Source organism: Poecilia formosa, unplaced genomic scaffold (genome assembly GCF_000485575.1).
Source record: "Poecilia formosa unplaced genomic scaffold, Poecilia_formosa-5.1.2 Scaffold460, whole genome shotgun sequence".
Classification (NCBI taxonomy): Eukaryota; Metazoa; Chordata; class Actinopteri; order Cyprinodontiformes; family Poeciliidae; genus Poecilia; species Poecilia formosa.
Genome location: NW_006800399.1, coordinates 108,994 through 125,236, shown reverse-complemented (window position 1 = coordinate 125,236; position 16,243 = coordinate 108,994). Strand labels below are relative to the sequence as shown.

The following is a 16,243-nucleotide window of genomic DNA, read 5'->3' as shown; positions in this document are numbered from 1 at the left end:
CTTACTTACTTACTTACTTACTTACTTCAGTGTCGGATGGAAGGATTCAGCATTTTGCTCTCATTTTGGGTTTGACACAAACTGATGTGAAGTAGAGACTGCAGATGTCTTTTCCTCCTTCAGTGGATTTCAGCGCAGTTGATGATCATGTGACTCGTGATGCCAAAAAAGTGTTTCCATTGCAGTTCTGAGAAAAACTTCTACCTGAATATGGCTGAAGAACCGACTCATCCCAACACTAAAGCTTTTTATCAAAGAACCAGAGACGGAGCTTCAGGGGGAGCTGGCAGGGCGGTGGGCCCGGGCCCAGGCTTTGAGGGGCCCGGATAGGAGACAGAAAGGGATTTCAGGGATCCAAGCCTCTATCATGCTGGAGAAGGTGGGCCCTCTCCTGATGAACATGGTGTAAATGAGGGTTATGTAGGTCGCCCAGTCAGGGTGACTCATGGTTCCTAAAAACTGGTTTTAGTGATGTAATTATAGGTTAATATATTTCATTGTGTTGATGTAATAATCAGGGCATTTCAGTCTGTTTGGAGATTTTTTTATCCGAACAGTTAATACCTTATGATCTCAACAAGCTGTTTTTGTTCTTAGCTTCTATAAATATTCTAACATAATAAGCAACTGTTTAACTGTGGTTTATTCTTGGACTGTTTTCAAAATCATACAGATTTGCAGGGTAATTAAAAAAAAAGGTGCCAGGCTATTTAAATGATATAACAATGGAAGAAAATTAAATATAGATTAATAGATAGGATTTTATTAGGAGAGGGGCTGATATCCACCATACTGATCTCATAATAATCTTAATATCTGTTTGGACAGCTGTAATGAGCTTAATGTAAAAATCCACTCTCTGGTCTTACATGGTGTTGGAGCTTTTTTGTACAGGATACAAAGAATTTTCCTAATCAAAGCTTTAGAGTTCGATAGATTTATCTGTGTGTTTATTTACATGAATGTTACACCAAATAAATTTCACATATATAAATAGAGGTAAGGATGGGCTGCTGGTACATCACTCTGGTATTATCTTGAATTGTTGCCAGTTAACAGAGATAAATCTGAACTGCAGCTTCTGAAATATTTTATCTTGGCTGTAGTTTTGCTTTATGTTGTTTGGATGCTAAACATCACTAGAAGATTATTTTTCCTTAAGGTAGATGAACAAGTCATCCCAGTGAATTTAAGAACAGTTTCACATTCACAGTGGAAGAATAACTGAACCTTGAAACAATTTGGAATTTTAGTAAGTAATTTAACACAAAACCAATACGTTATGGAATGGAATACAGAGTAAAAATTAAAATTAAATAAAATTTTATCTCTAGATCAGTGTTTCTCAACCCTGGTCCTCACTGCCCCCCTGTCCTGCATGTTTTAGGTGTTTCCCTTCTGCCACACACCTGAATTGTATCTCTGGGTGATTAACAGGCTTCTGCAGTACTTGATGGTCATGCAATCATTTGAATCAGCTGTTCTGGATTATAGAGGCACATCTAAAACATGCAGAGCAGGGGGGGCTGAGGACCAGGGTTGAGGAACACTGACCTAGAGACTCAGTCAGATTGGATGCTAGTTCCACTGGCAGATTATCACTTATAAAATATTTTATAAGTGACATAATCAGCCAGTGGAACTGGAACTTCATCATTTATTAATTCATTAAGAAGTTTTTGACTTCTTAAAACTGACTATTTGTTCATGAAAAGTTACAGAATTAGTTTTGTCTTATTTCTAAGATATTTACTCTGTAATCTGGACTAAAAATTCTTGGTAAGATTTTGTGTTTTTGCAGTGCAGACCTTTTTAATATTTGGATGATTGAACATTTCAGAGAGAACTTTTCAAAGATGGATTTATAACAACTCTACTTTAAACTTCCGCAGAACTTTATCCCTGACCGTCAGTTTTCTGTGAACACATTTATATCTTTGCGATTGATTTGAAAGTCTGAAATCCTTGTGCTGAATACCAAGCGATGATTTTTTTTTCTTTTAATTGTTAAACCACTTTTATTTTCTTGAAATCTTTTACATTTTTAGTCCGTCTTCTGGAGACTTTGGTTCTCCGAGAAAAACCATTATTGCCACTGGAAGCTACATCCCCGCTTATTTTACCACCTGTTAGATCATAAAATAAATAACTCTCACAAACAAATGCTGTGAGTTAGATTGCATTGTTTTATAAAAATCTTCCTAATCCACAGTTTGTCACAGAGAAGAGGGGTAAATCATTTTCATCGTATTCAAGGCAACATTAGACAATCAGGTGTGATTAATTACTAGCAAAGCTGTTGATTATTGCAGGTCCAAATAATCGCCGCAGTGAAGAAGGTATTGTTTCTAAACAGTGAAGTTAATGAAGGACTTAGTTGCTGCAGACAGTTTATCTGTATTGTATATTTTAGCAGCAAGGCAGTCCAAACTATACCATAAAAACATATCCAGCTATCAATTATGAAACAACCAATAAACATTTTGTCTGATGTCATCATCAAAATCATCAAACAAATGCACATCAATATAAACCAATATGTTCATTAATATTCCGCTTACTGCTCAACAAAGACAACTCTAACCAGGTGGGGTTTTGATTTAAAGGAACTCAGTGTTTCAGCATCTTTGCAGTTTTCTGGAAGTTTGTTCCAGATTTGTGGTTAATTTCAAACAATAATTTGCATATTTAAACCTTAAAGGGGCAGTGTCAGGTGTTTTCCAGATAGATAGAATCATTTTATAGCATAATAATGTAATTGTGTTGTGTTATAACAATATGATATCAAATAGGACTTAAAAGAAATTTGACTTTGTGATTTAAAGCCTTGAAATTGGGCCTCTGTCTCTTTAAGAAACTCCTGGTCTTTCTGAAACTCTAGTTCAGGAAGTCATCCCAGCATGGCTCTTCTATTAACTCTTCAACAACGATTTTAGCAGCGTTTCCCTGAGCAGTAGCTCCTATAAACTTACTAACTAATTCATCCTGGCTAGTCTGAAGGAACTGAGTGGGGGCGTGGCAGGGGGAGGAGCTCTGTGGGAGTGAGAAACCTGGAAATTGCAGCTCAAAGGAGGAACTACGCCTCAAAGACAGGTCTAGGTCCACCTAAACATTTTCCACAGCTCAATAATTGCCATGGAGATTGAAGGATTTATCAAACACAATGAAAGGATCAAAGTAAAACTCCAGGTGTGTTTTTGATGAGGGAATAACATTAAAACATGAAGTAAAGCTTCAAAAGTTATTTTTACATAACACTGCCCCTTTAAAAGCCACGGAGCAAATTCAGCAAAACGACATAAATGTATCTATGATTCCTGCTTCTCCTGAGTGGAGCTGCCAGATCTCATGCCTCCATCTTGTCCCCTGAATGTTCCTCATGTCTCTGTGTTTGATTACATTCATTCTGTGATGAGGCTAAGCGGCAGTCTGTCCCATAATCTCTGTCATTCATCAACGTCAGCCTTAATAGAAGCAGAGAAGAAACAGGGAGCAAGGAGCCCCATGGACAAACCTCCTGTGGGTTTATATCTCAGGGTGTGTGTAGGTGTGTGTGCGTGTGCAACAAAAGCTGCTCAGACTGTACGTTTCCTTTAAACAAGCTTATTCTGAGTTAGGATAAGTGGGTACAGGAATATATATATTTGGTTTTGGGTTAAGAGTGTGTGGGCAGGTGTGTGTGTGTGCGTGTGTGTCTGTGGGTGTTCGTACATGTGTGTTTGTGCTTCCACTAAGCCGGTTCGCTCATTTATCCGTGCTGTCAGTGGGCCCCATGAGAGCCTCGCTTGCACAACAGCAACCTGAAGGGAAGAGAGGGATGAGGAGGAGGAAGAGAAGAGCAGGAGGAGGTGTGATATGAGCGGAAGAGAATCTCCGCTGCCTGCCAGACTCTGAGGCTTGGTTCCAGCTGTCCTGTCTACTTCCACCCCTTCCCCTCCCTGTTGCTGCCTTTATGCCTTCAGCGTCAAACACAAAGACTCTCCCAAGCTCTGGATTCTAACAGTGCAGCCTTAGTGGGGGCCATTTGGCTGCAGCTCTGTGTAAGGTGGGAAAAAAGCACCTTTAGTCACATTGAGCAGAGCATCTGTCATTTTATGTGTCAAAAGAAGTTTCTCTTTTCCTCCAGATCGACTAAATGTTTACACAAATAGACGTCGGGAATCCATCCTGCTCTGAAGAGCTTCTGTACGATCCTCTGAGGCGACTGAACGACAGAAAGTAGTGCTTAAGTGAGGAACTGCGTCAAATGTATTTGGGTTCAAACGATTAATCGCAATTAAAGTTTTAACTTCACATGGTTAAAAACTCCTTTCAAGAACTTGATTTAACCTTTTAGTTAAAACAAGAAATAAACAGATTAACACTCCTCTGTATTTCTTTTATCCTTTGCTACAGATGATCAAGTGTAAAATGTTTTTTTAAAAGTTATTTTAAAAAAGGAATTGAATCATTTGTTTACATGTATTTTTCATTGTATTCCTAATATTGTACAAAAGGTTTAAGTTACATGAAAAATCTGCAGAATGCCAATTTCTCTATCTGATTAATCGATTAATCATCAGAACAATCAATAGAGTAATTGATTCCTAAAATAATGAACTGCAGCTCTCAAAGCATACATAGCTTTTATGTTTTCTCACAACTAAAACTAACTCTGAAAAGTGTGGAGTACAATTGTGTCTCTCAAGCGGTCAACATGCAGCTCCAGGAGGAAAAAGGCTACCGTACTCCAAGCATTGCCCCAGTCAATTTAACAATGCTTTTTAGTCGACCAAACAACAATAAAGACCCAGAAAATTTGACATTATACAGCCAGCACTTAGCAACAATGCATAGGTGGAAGTGAGAGCGCTGCCCAGTACAAATAATGGTACGGACGGAACTCGGTGCGCTAAACAATAAAACCTAATTTAACGAAGCTTCGGGCAGATACATTTTCCTCAAGGTATTTTAACAATTAAGGTACTCGATTTGAATGGTGGGATCAGTGCAATGTGAATGGTTTTTGAATGGTCTAGTCAAAGTCTAGACCTACATCCACTGAGGAATCCATGAAAAGGCTTGAAAATCATTATTCATTCAATCTGATGGAGTTTGATGTTTTTTGAAAAGATGGTTTGGTAAAATTTCAATCTTAAACATATAAAGCTAAATTGGACAAATCCTGAAAAACTTCCAGTTCTAATTATATTTATTCAGGTTTTGTCTCTTTTCTACCTGTTAACTTTAATGCACCATTTTCTGTTGATGCATTATTTTATTGGCAGTAAATCCCAATAAAAACAGCAATGTTTGTGGCTGTAGTGTAAAAAAAGAACAAATGTGATACTTTTGTAAAGTTCTTTATGTATCTTATATTAATAAATAGTACATAAAAATGCAACAGTGCGCAGCATGAGGAGGATTCTTCTTGTTTTGTCTGATTGTATCTATGCTGGAATATATTTTATTTTATTCATATGCAATAATACACGGTTATGTTTTGCTTCAAATGGTCGCCATGATGAAGAAGCTCCACAGGTGGTTTCCTCTTCCTCAGCCCAGCAGGTTGGAGCTGCTGTTCGGTCCTGCATGCAGAAACACGCCGGCGTTCTGCCAGCCTGGCACCGCTCAACTGTCTGCTGCTTTTCTAGCTTTTCCTAACCAGACTTTGATGGATGTGCGGGCAGTGGTCTCGACGAAGGCTCTGTAGAACCGGATAAGCAGCTCTGCAGGCTCCTGACATTCCCTGCTGTAACTTTAAGAGGATTGGGTCAGTCGGCTCGGGTCGCCCAGGTGTTGGAGGTTCTGGACGCCCAGCATCTATGCTTCTTAAGAAGTACTGACAGTTATAGCGACCTCTGCTGGACTTTTCCTCCAGTGCAAATGTGTGAGCAAATGAAACTGAAAACGTACCGGAGCTGAAATGATTAATCAGATTAATTCTGATTAATTGTTTACTGAAATAATCGTCACTCAACAACAGACAAAAAACAAACAAAAAAAAACATTTGAAGAAAGAACAGCACTCATTAAGCTGTCTTTTTCTTTCAGATAAAGAAAAAGACTTGTCTGTAAATATGTTTTACCCTAAACTCCTCAGGTGGCAGAGATTTATCTTCACCTGGTTCAAATTCTACAAGAAAAAATAATCTCATATTAGGCAGGAGGTTCTGCCTAATATGAGTCCAGTTATTAATTTGTTTATTCAAAATGAATAGACAGATTGAAGTTCCCCCGGTTGATTTTAGACGTTTGTGCTTTTTAGTTGCATCCTTTCCTACAAAGGATTAAGTGTTCACTAAAGGAAAGTTGCATTTTAAGCAATAAAATGTTTATTTTCTTATTTAAAAATGAACTTGAATTATTTATATGTATTATTTCTAATATTGTATGAAAAAGGCTTAAGTGGTGTAAAAGTGATTATTTCATCCAATTAATCGATTAATTAATCGATTAATCGCCAGAATAATTAATGACTGAGTTGCTGCACTGTTGGAAAACTAAACTGCATCAACATAAATGTTGCAGAAACATCAAAGCAGTTCAGAAAAGCTCAGCGCTGAAGCATGGCTGGTGAAGCTGCTCTTCAGGGAACAAAAAAAGGATCAAACTTTCATTTGTCTTTGTAGATGCATTCTATCTTCTCTTTCATTTTCTCCTGGCAGCTTCTCACTGCGTAATTTGCCCAATTTAAAATCCTGAATTTACTCTTCCTTTGTTCACTATTTAATCTTGCCATATGTTTGATTGTGTGTGTCTGCTTGTTGAAGATTAGCACATGTTTGCTGATCCAACTGACTGGAGGCCAACAGGCAGGAAGTGATTTCCTGCTGTAAGTTACAGCGTGGCAAAGAGGCTGGAACGTCCAGGCACCGGTACAAACCGAATGCAATCTGTAGTTTAGTACAGGTTTTGCACTTTTTGCTAATTAAAATGTTGTATTCTGGTCATGCTGTGGTGGAACAGGGGTTCAGCACAACCCACATAAGGAGGCCTTGATGCAGCTGTCACAGGTTCGATTCCTGACCTTTGCCCCATGTTTTCCCCCTTCTCTCATTACCCACTTTCCTGTCAATTTACTATCAAATAAAGACTACTAAAGACAATAAAAATCTTTTTAAAAATTCTGTATTCCAATTAAAACATGGAAGTGTTTCTCTGTCTCGTCCATCCATGGGGCCCAGCAGGGGACTCCTACCTTCACTTTAAACCTGGGGCCAGTTTTATCTGGTGCAGCTGTCAGCTCCTATCGGCCTGCTGTGTCTGCACTGCAGCAGATACTCCTGGGTCCTTTAGAGAGGTTGGCAAGATTAGATACAAGCAGCTGATATCTGCAGTCTCTTTCTCAGCGTGTTCCTACTGTGTGACCCAGGAGGATTGGCTGGTTGAGGCGGCAACTTTTTGAAGAGGCAGAGGAAGAGCGATGCCCCATGTTGTGCTTCCTGCAGGCCCAGCTTTTCATTTTGCCGCCACCGTCTTCACTGTTTTCCTTTTATTCTTTGAAGCAGCGCTGCATAGCACACTAAAAACCAAAAGAGGACTCTGCTTTGCTTCGCAGTATGAACATGTTTTCTTTTCTGACACACAAAAAGGAAAAGGGCTGCATTGCTGCTTAGCATTCTGCGCCGGCTCCTGAAACATGCTGTTCCTCGGTACAGTGGCTTTCTCCGGGCGTCTGTAGATTCACCTTGGAGACGACTCTATTGATCATTTTGTCTCTGGGTGAGCCGCGTCTCATCGCGGTGACGGATCGCTCCTCAACCGGTTTTAATTGTTGTGTTTTTGTCCACTGTAAAAGTGGAAGCAGGAAAATGAAGGCTTCAGGGAGAAGCTGGTGGAGAGATGAAACTGAGTACACAGCAGCTGAGACAAAGGAGGCGAAAAACAAGTCAACATGCAGCAGACAAGAGCAGTGAGCATGTTTAATCAGAACATGCCAGGCAGCAACATTGTGTCCGTGTATCTTAATGACATTTTAATCAAATATTTTAACATTCGTCACCTAGGGAACGAGCAACCTGGCTGACATCTTTGTTAATTTCCTGAAAGCCAATAATGCATTGCACTGATCCGACAAAAAGCCCATTGCACCAAAAGGATGAATTCTGTCAGTGTGTGTGAACTTGTGGTGGATTGTTTCGATAAGCTGCACTGAGGATCAACTTCAGCTTCCATCTGCTGGATCACCAGAGCAGACTGTGGCGAGTGGCCCTGAATTACAGTAAAGACAGACAGAAAGGGCCACAGTTACAATAAATCATTACCTACATATTCAATGAAATATGTCAAAAACTAGAAAACATATTACTTAAATGTTTTTTTTTTTGTATTTATTTTTTTAATTGGTAGATGAGCTTTTGTCTGGACTGCTTCTTTTTTTCATGAATATAGAAAAGTCTACAAACTAAACTGTGGTTTTGTACAGACAGTTAGGCCAGCTGCAATTAATCAATTAATCGCATGATAAATTAAATTGAGTTAAATAATTTCCATTTGCATTATTTATCATTTTTCTCTTTTTTCTCTCTCCACCAAAGACTGGATGATAAAAGTTTTCATTCTGCTGCTTTGGTCTCAACTACATCTGTGTTTTTTTTGTTGTTTTTTTTGGAGAGTAATTTTGTTTACAGAGACTTTAAAATTAATTTTATTTGTTGTTTCTGTTGTTTTGTTTATTTATTTTGGATATTTAAAATGTCTTCCAGATATAGTGTTAAATATTCATTATAATTTAAGGTATATTGTTTGTTGAGAATGTTCTTGCATTAAGATGCCATTTGTGAAAATGGTCTCAAAACAACAACATTATCATTTATGACAATAATCCCTGGGATAATTTATCATCCAGCAAAATGTGTTGTTGGTTCAGGCCTACTGCCAAAGTTGAAGGTATTCACTGTGATTGGATATTAATCTGCTCTGGTCTGTAGGTTCGCTGGCTGTACGGTAACCACAGCACAGAAAACATGAAATATTCTGAGTGTTGAAATCAGGATTACTATAAGAATCAACTCAGCTCTCTTCCCATGATATCCTGGATATGTTTCTTGACAAAGACAGATATTTTTTTCTCAGCCAGTGTTTCTGCCTCAGTGCTGCTGGCAACATGGTCAACAAAATAACAACATCATAGATATCGATCAGAACCGATTCCTATGATTGGGTCAGAACATCCCTCAACATTCTGAACTAGCTGCATAATAATAATAACAACAACAACAACAATAATAATAATAATAATAATAATAATAATGCTTTGCCCATTTGTTTGCCTTTTTGTTTTTATAATTAGCCAAAATGATCCAATCTTGTTTTTTATTCTTTGGGATCCACACACCAGTTAATTTTAATGTTTTAATGTTATTCATATTATAAAAAAAAATAGAAATAAAAATGTAAGTTAAAATATAGACCTACAAGGTTTTGCGCTCCTTTTTTTATTTTATTTTGTTTCGGGATCATGGATGGTTTTACCTGACGACCAGCACTTGTTGCTATGGGAGATGAACCCTTTGTTCTTTATCCCTCTGAGGAAACACATGAATGCTGTAGTTTGAAGAAAAATCTCCTTCTAAGCCAACAGATGAACTTCTGTTGAGGCTCCTCGCTTTATAAAACGTTCTGCTCCGCATCAGGAATCGTAGTTTCACATTCCTGCTGGTTAGTTAGAAGCTCTGCTGAATCAGTGAGCGGTTCAGGATGTGACAGGAACTGCAGCAGGCAGCTCATAAACACAGAGGCATTCACACACAGCGGTTTAAACCTGCATGTCATCCATCTCTGTTTTCTGCCTAGTTAGCTCAGCTCCTGCTACACTGACCACACACACCCTGCGGGGTGTTTTCATCGTAAAAACCATCAGACACCTCACAACGATGGGTCCTCTTCAAATGGCTGCTGCATGTTCTACATGAATGTTGGAGGTAAAAGGCGGATTTGGCACACAGGCATTTTTCTAATATTACATTCTCAGTGTATTATACCCCAGAGGGAAGGACCACAGTTTTATGGTGTGACAGTGTTGTAGAACAATTCAGACTTGACACAAAAAGATGGAAAATATCACCGAACTGCACTTATTTAAAAACAGAGAAAAGGCAGTTATTCCTACTGCAGCTCTATCAGGGTAGATTAACTTAGTGTTTTTCACAGCACTTCTGATTTCCAATTTTTTCCCTCCCACTTTCTTTTCCAAAATTAACATAAATAAATAAAAAATTACTAGTGACAGAAAATATATTCAAAAAGTAGCTTTAATTTCAATCATCCCTCTTGTGAGTTGTATGACGGAGGTTTTCTATTTCCAGACTACGAGAATTTTTGTTTAATTACGAGATTATTGTCATAATACCGGCAGAATAAAGATGCCGTTTTACCAGAACAACATCTTAAAGTAACAATAAAAAAGTGGTTTTGATGAGGAAAAAGATTTGATAGTTATGTCAATCTGACATGAGGTTCTTTTTTCAAACTCCACATATTCATTTGTTTTATCATTTCATAGTCAGTGACTGATAATAATTTGATAGTGATGTAGAAAAGTTTTTCCTTATCTCTAAACTTTATACTAAAGTATAACTTCACAAGATGCCCAACGTTCCTCATTCATTCCACAAAATCCAGATATTCCAAAAATTAAATCCTCACAAACCAAACGTGATTAATCGACAAATTAATTTATCACCCAGTTCTAGGTTAGAATGTAGTTTTCTACATATCTCTAATTTTAATGAGTTCGGACACCAAATATGTCCAAAGTTGTTTCTTCATATTTTAATCCATGAGGTGAAAACACTGATCACCTGAATGGATAACAGTCTTTTTCTGTCAGCTCAGTGGCTGAGCTTAGCAGCAGGTAGGGGAGGGGCAGAACTTCATAATGCTGCTGAATGGGAAAACAATGTTTTTCACAGCGTCATAAAAAGAATCCGACCTGCTAACCAACTTGTTTTTCTTATTGCAAGCAGCAGACATTGTGAATTCCAGCTGCTTCTTTCTACTCTGCATTCTTTTCTGATTTCTCATTAGCAAGTCTTAAAAAACATTTTCCATGGAGACCAAACAGTCCTGTGGATTGTGCTGGCTCAGGCCGGTTTTATCTTTTGCTCGGCTCAAAGCTTCCGGCAGGTTGTGTGTGGCTGAACGCAGCTGTTTACTGCTGATTTGTTCAAGCTCATTATCAGAGCATGAAGCTTGTTACGAAGCCATGTGAGAGACTCGTTACTCGCTAATTATTCTTCTGGAGATGATCCACAAATTTGGAGAGAAATGAAATGTGTGACACCCACAGGAACAGGAAGCTGATCGGGGCGGAGGCCGGACCAGATGGACCGACGCTATGGGAGCCTTCAGGGGGTCAGACTTCAGATTTAAGATTTCACTAATGACATTTCAATGGTTTTAGATTCATTAAAAAAAATGTTCTTAATCTGTGAAGTCAGGACTCATAATAACTAATTTAGCTGGATGATAAATTGTCCCAGAAATTATTGTGATAAACGATAATATTGCTGTTTTGAGAGCATTTTAAACTTATATGATGGTCATGGCATAATAATGCAAGATCACATTCTATTTAACACTGAATGGAAGACCTTTTAAATACAAAATAACAAAAGACAAACAAAATTAATTGTAAAATCTCTGTAAAAAATGTTTGTAGTTGAGTCCAAAACACCAAATTAAAGATTTTATCATCCAGTTTATGGTAGAAAAAGAGAAAAGAAAAAACAATAAATCATTCAAATGGAAATGATTGAGCTCATTTTAATTTATTATGTGATTAATTGATTTATTGATTATTGTGACAGGCCTCCTCATTGTCATCTACCAGATCTGTTTGTGTAAACTGTGGTGAAATTGTTTTATCGCAGTGTCATATCAAAATGCAGACATGCCATAAGACAAAATAAGCCTTTGATAAAATATTATTTCTGAAAAAAGGATGAAACTTTGGAGAGTGATGAAACAATCTGCCCCAAAGTAGAAATCCAGTAAGTCAAACTGAGGTCAAATCAGGCAAAGCTGAGACAAATGTCAAAGTTCATGAATGTACAACAACCAAAAGCTACATAAATAACACATACAACTTAGTTTGAAGAGTTAGAGGAATACATTTCATCTGAAGTGCATGTTTTTTCTTAGTGCCTCTTCCTCTGCTGTTTGTAAAAAAGAAATGGATCAAAACATTTTGAATGAGATTTTAGTTAGGACGGGATTTTCTTTTTCCCAGAACAGAAAATGAGATCATTTGGATTCAGTTGTATATTTAACTTTTTACACTAAATATAAGTCATTAATAGTTCATAATCCTTAGATTAAATCGCCGGCTGCTTTTCTGATTTCTACTGGGATAAGAAATGCCTCAAGTGGTTTAATCCCAATCTACCGTTTTTCTGTAAGGCCACCGTTACTCCTCTGATTGCTACTCCCACCTTTTTTTCTTTTTCTTTTTTTTTATGTAGCAGTAGTTGATAAGTGATGATGTAGTAATAATTTCTTGTGTGGAGCTGCGACTCTGATGTGTGGAAGCAGAAAAAGAGGACTTGTCCTTGGTGTTCTGCTTGAGCCCAGCGGCTCTGGAAGCCATGTTCTCATTTAACCTTTCCTATCTGATTAGAAGGAAAAACATATTTTGACCTGCGCTGTGGGAAGGCCGGCCAGCAGCTGGGATCTGGGCCAAATAGCAGCAGCTTCAGCTTAAATAGAAAGGTAAACATACACCTGCGAGCATATCTCAACATCAGCTTTATTATAGAGACATGAATATTAAACATGTAAACATTAAAATCTACAGCATTAGAAGAGAACTTTTCATGTAATCTAGCTGCAGAATCTTTGAAGATTATTGGAGGAAAGTGATGGGAATATTTTACATCACGAAAAAGAGACTTCAGAAAAGACACAAAACTGGAATAATTACACTGTAACCACAGCAACCAAAGGCAGCTTTACTTTCTAAGCTGGATGAATCTGAGGCATCTCTCCATATCAGCAAACACAAAGTCACTAATTCACAGTACAAGCTGAAACATTCAATATTAGAAGTTAACTGGAGTCAAAAATCAGCTTATTCATAAAATATTTTTTCAGTTTTGATCCACCTGACAGAAAGCCAACACATGTTTAATTAATGCTGTCTGGAGTGTGGAAGTTGTTACTGAGAAAAGCAGACTTGAAGCTGTTTCCATCTTCAGTAAAGTGAAATGAAGTTAGGGAAGCCCAGAGAGGAGGAGAAAGGAAACGGCATTTTCTCCAACATGTTGTCAAATTGAATTATTTTGTATTTTATCTAAAAAAAGAAACTCTTTTCTCACCGTTGACACTGCCATCTTTAAACGGCCAGTAAGTGACAGAAAACCAACCACAGGCTTCAGTTATATTTGTTCTGTGTACTTCTCCACCCATAACAGGAAACAATAAGATTCAACACTCATTCACACTGTGTGTGATGTCACCTCTGCTTCAAATATAAATGTTTAATGAGCATGCTGGAATAAATTATTTCCAGTGCAAAAAAACTTCTTACCATCGTTATCAAAACGGAAATTAAAATCAGCTAACATTGATGTTTTCAGGTCAAGGCTTTACTCATAACACATGTAGAAAATGAGACATAGATTCATATTAGTGCATGTCTAGGAAAACAAAACAAGACATTCAGAATTAGGTCTGTGGTAATAATCAATAAATCAAATAATTAATCACATGATAAACTAAAATGAGCTCCTTAATTTGCATTTATTGTTGTTCCTTTTTTCTCTCTTTATACCAAAAAGTGGATGATAAAAGTTTCAATCTGCTGCTTTAATTTCAACTAAATCTTTTTTTGAAGGACAATTTTGTTTCCAGAGTCTTCATAACTTCTGTGTTTCTGATCCCGTTTTTATTTCATCTACGTCTCCAGAAAGCTGGACATTGTTGACAGTTTCAGGCTCAGAGAGATTTTCTGTTTCTAATTTCCTACTTCTAGATTTTTCAGATTGTAATTCTTCCCCTTCCTGGTTAGGTTTCTCTTTGGTTGTAGAGTCCGGTTCTGCTTCACTAAACTTCACTGTTTTTTCCTCTTAATCGCTCAGCATTTCAGAGAAAACTTCAAAGTAACTCTTATTGTTGGAGACCTCAGTTAAATTCTGCCCCTGGATGTTGTCTGGTTCAGGAAAGGTGAGACATTGTACAGTTTTCTCCTGGTCATTTAAAGGCTGTTTCTTCTGTTGTGGGTCCACTGCCTTCAGTGTTTCAGGGACTCACTCTTCTTCAGTGACCAGCTGTGGAGCAGAGATCGCACCTTCCATGGAACAAGTTCCCTTTTCTAAGAAAGCTGCCTCATCATCTTGTTTTCCTGATACAGAACTATCACGCTTTTCAACAACTTCAGTGAACTCGTTATACTTATGATTTTTTATCATAAGTGTGTGGTCTTGTGTCTGGTCTCTCAGGTTTTGAAAATCGGTCTTGTGAACCAGATTTAATATCACAAAATTTGAAATACCTGTAAACCTTGAATTCTCAGATAAGCTGAAAAGGAGGCGTCATGAATGTAGAGCAGGAGCACAGAGAAGGAGGAAATATAAACCATTCCTTCCATTATTCAGAATGGGTAGGATGAGATTTTGCTAATATTAACCCTTAAAAGAAGGGAAATAGTAAGAGAAATGACCACAGGAGATAAAATCATTGCTCTTCCTCTCACTTGCTTATATTGAGAAAATTTTAGAAAACAGTACAAGAACATTAGAATTATAGAGTTATAAGAACTCATGGCAAAGTCATGATCACATTTGAACATGCCTATCGGACAGGTGTCTCATTCAGCAAACTCAATTTTAATGGCCATCCACTATTTAGAATGAATGTGTTTGGGAAACTCAGGAGGAAATTGGCAATTGTGTGCATGTGTGTGTGTGTGTGTGCGCGTGTGTGTGTGTGTGGCTGCATCAGTGTTGTTCACCGCGGCTTTAGGTGCAGTTTGTAAGAACATCAAAGCCAGTGGAAAATCTAACACTACAGGCAATTAAAAAGGATTGTTTTGTGAAAAATGTAAAGCTCCTATTTAAAGCGTGGCCTGGTGCACTAATTAGTTCTTGTTTTCCTTTGTTAGGAATATTTGTTACACTTTTGTAGCAAAACCAGTTAATTGGTCTTCAAAAAAATAACTCCATGGATGTGTTGTTTTATCTTTTTATGATTCTCTAAATGAATTCAGCAGAACACATGCACTTATTCTCATCAGCTGTCATATTATTGTCATGCTGGGTTCCAGTTTTCTAACCCACATGCAAGAACACTCTCAGGAGAACGGAAATCAGTTAAATATGTTTATTTTAACAGATGAAGAGGAATGAGGGAAGGGTGGTGGTCAGGAATCTGGGAGGAGAACCAGAACATCAAACTATAACTGAGAGAAGAGTGAGTGAGTGATGGCTTTAATGCACGTAGGAATCTTCACTACATGGAAAGAGAGAGAGGGATCTTACGTTCTGAATGGTGAGTGGAAGCGTAAGACCTGCTGCAAATGTCTCCTGGGTTTTAGTGTATAAATCCACCAACCTTGTAGTGGGAGACCAGAGTCTGATAACAGACTGAAGGATTCATTCTGATTGAACTGGAAAAGTCATAAAAACCCTGAAAACATACAATATATGCAAACCCGTCTGATTCTGTATTATTATTCATTCCATACTATTCAATGTACCTTGTAAAAACATTGACAGAATATGATACATTCACCGACCTCCTCTCCATGTACTGCTGTACCAATCTCATTGCTTCTGAAAAAAAATACCCACAGCTGAAGTCCAGTTATCTGTTTTAATTTAGCAAACTTCAGCTGAACACATTTTGCATATTTTGATTGTATGAACTAACACACATTCAATCACTCCTAGCACTACTCTTTGATTTTTTTTGTTACAAATAAATATTTTTTTATTTGTAACATTTTTAGCATATTCTGCTTGGTCTCCCATAGCCAAGTAGTTTATCTCCAGTCCTTCATCATAACAGACCAAATACAGTAATCTTCTGAAACAAAGGATTACTAGTCCTCTGTTTCAGGTATGATTGATTTATTTTTCTTTAACCTGTTTTGTCCCTGTTACTTTAAAAACTAGAATGTTAATGCCTGTAACTTGGTGTCAGTTCATTGCTGGACTGAAATCTGTTGGATCATTTTGCTACAGTAACAAAGCTTGATGTCAAACAATTTGCTGCCATTTTGTTTGAAGTAAGTAATTACTTTATCTAATTGCTAAAGCCTTTT

General features: G+C 37.6%; 1 protein-coding gene and 1 long non-coding RNA gene across 2 annotated transcripts in view; one reads left to right on the top strand and one right to left on the bottom strand.

Annotated features, from left to right (window-relative positions):
- vstm2la (V-set and transmembrane domain containing 2 like a) overlaps positions 1–16,243 on the top strand; it is a 76,441-nt gene that overhangs the window by 45,521 nt on the left and 14,677 nt on the right. The gene's annotated exons all lie outside the window — the stretch shown is intronic.
- LOC107833814 (uncharacterized) overlaps positions 8,536–16,243 on the bottom strand; it is a 9,211-nt gene continuing 1,503 nt past the window's right edge. The window contains exons 2-3 of the long non-coding RNA XR_001659585.1: positions 9,154–9,157; positions 8,536–8,545 (exon numbers count right to left, since the gene is read on the bottom strand). This is a non-coding gene — a long non-coding RNA (uncharacterized LOC107833814). The remainder of the gene's footprint in view (positions 8,546–9,153; positions 9,158–16,243) is intronic.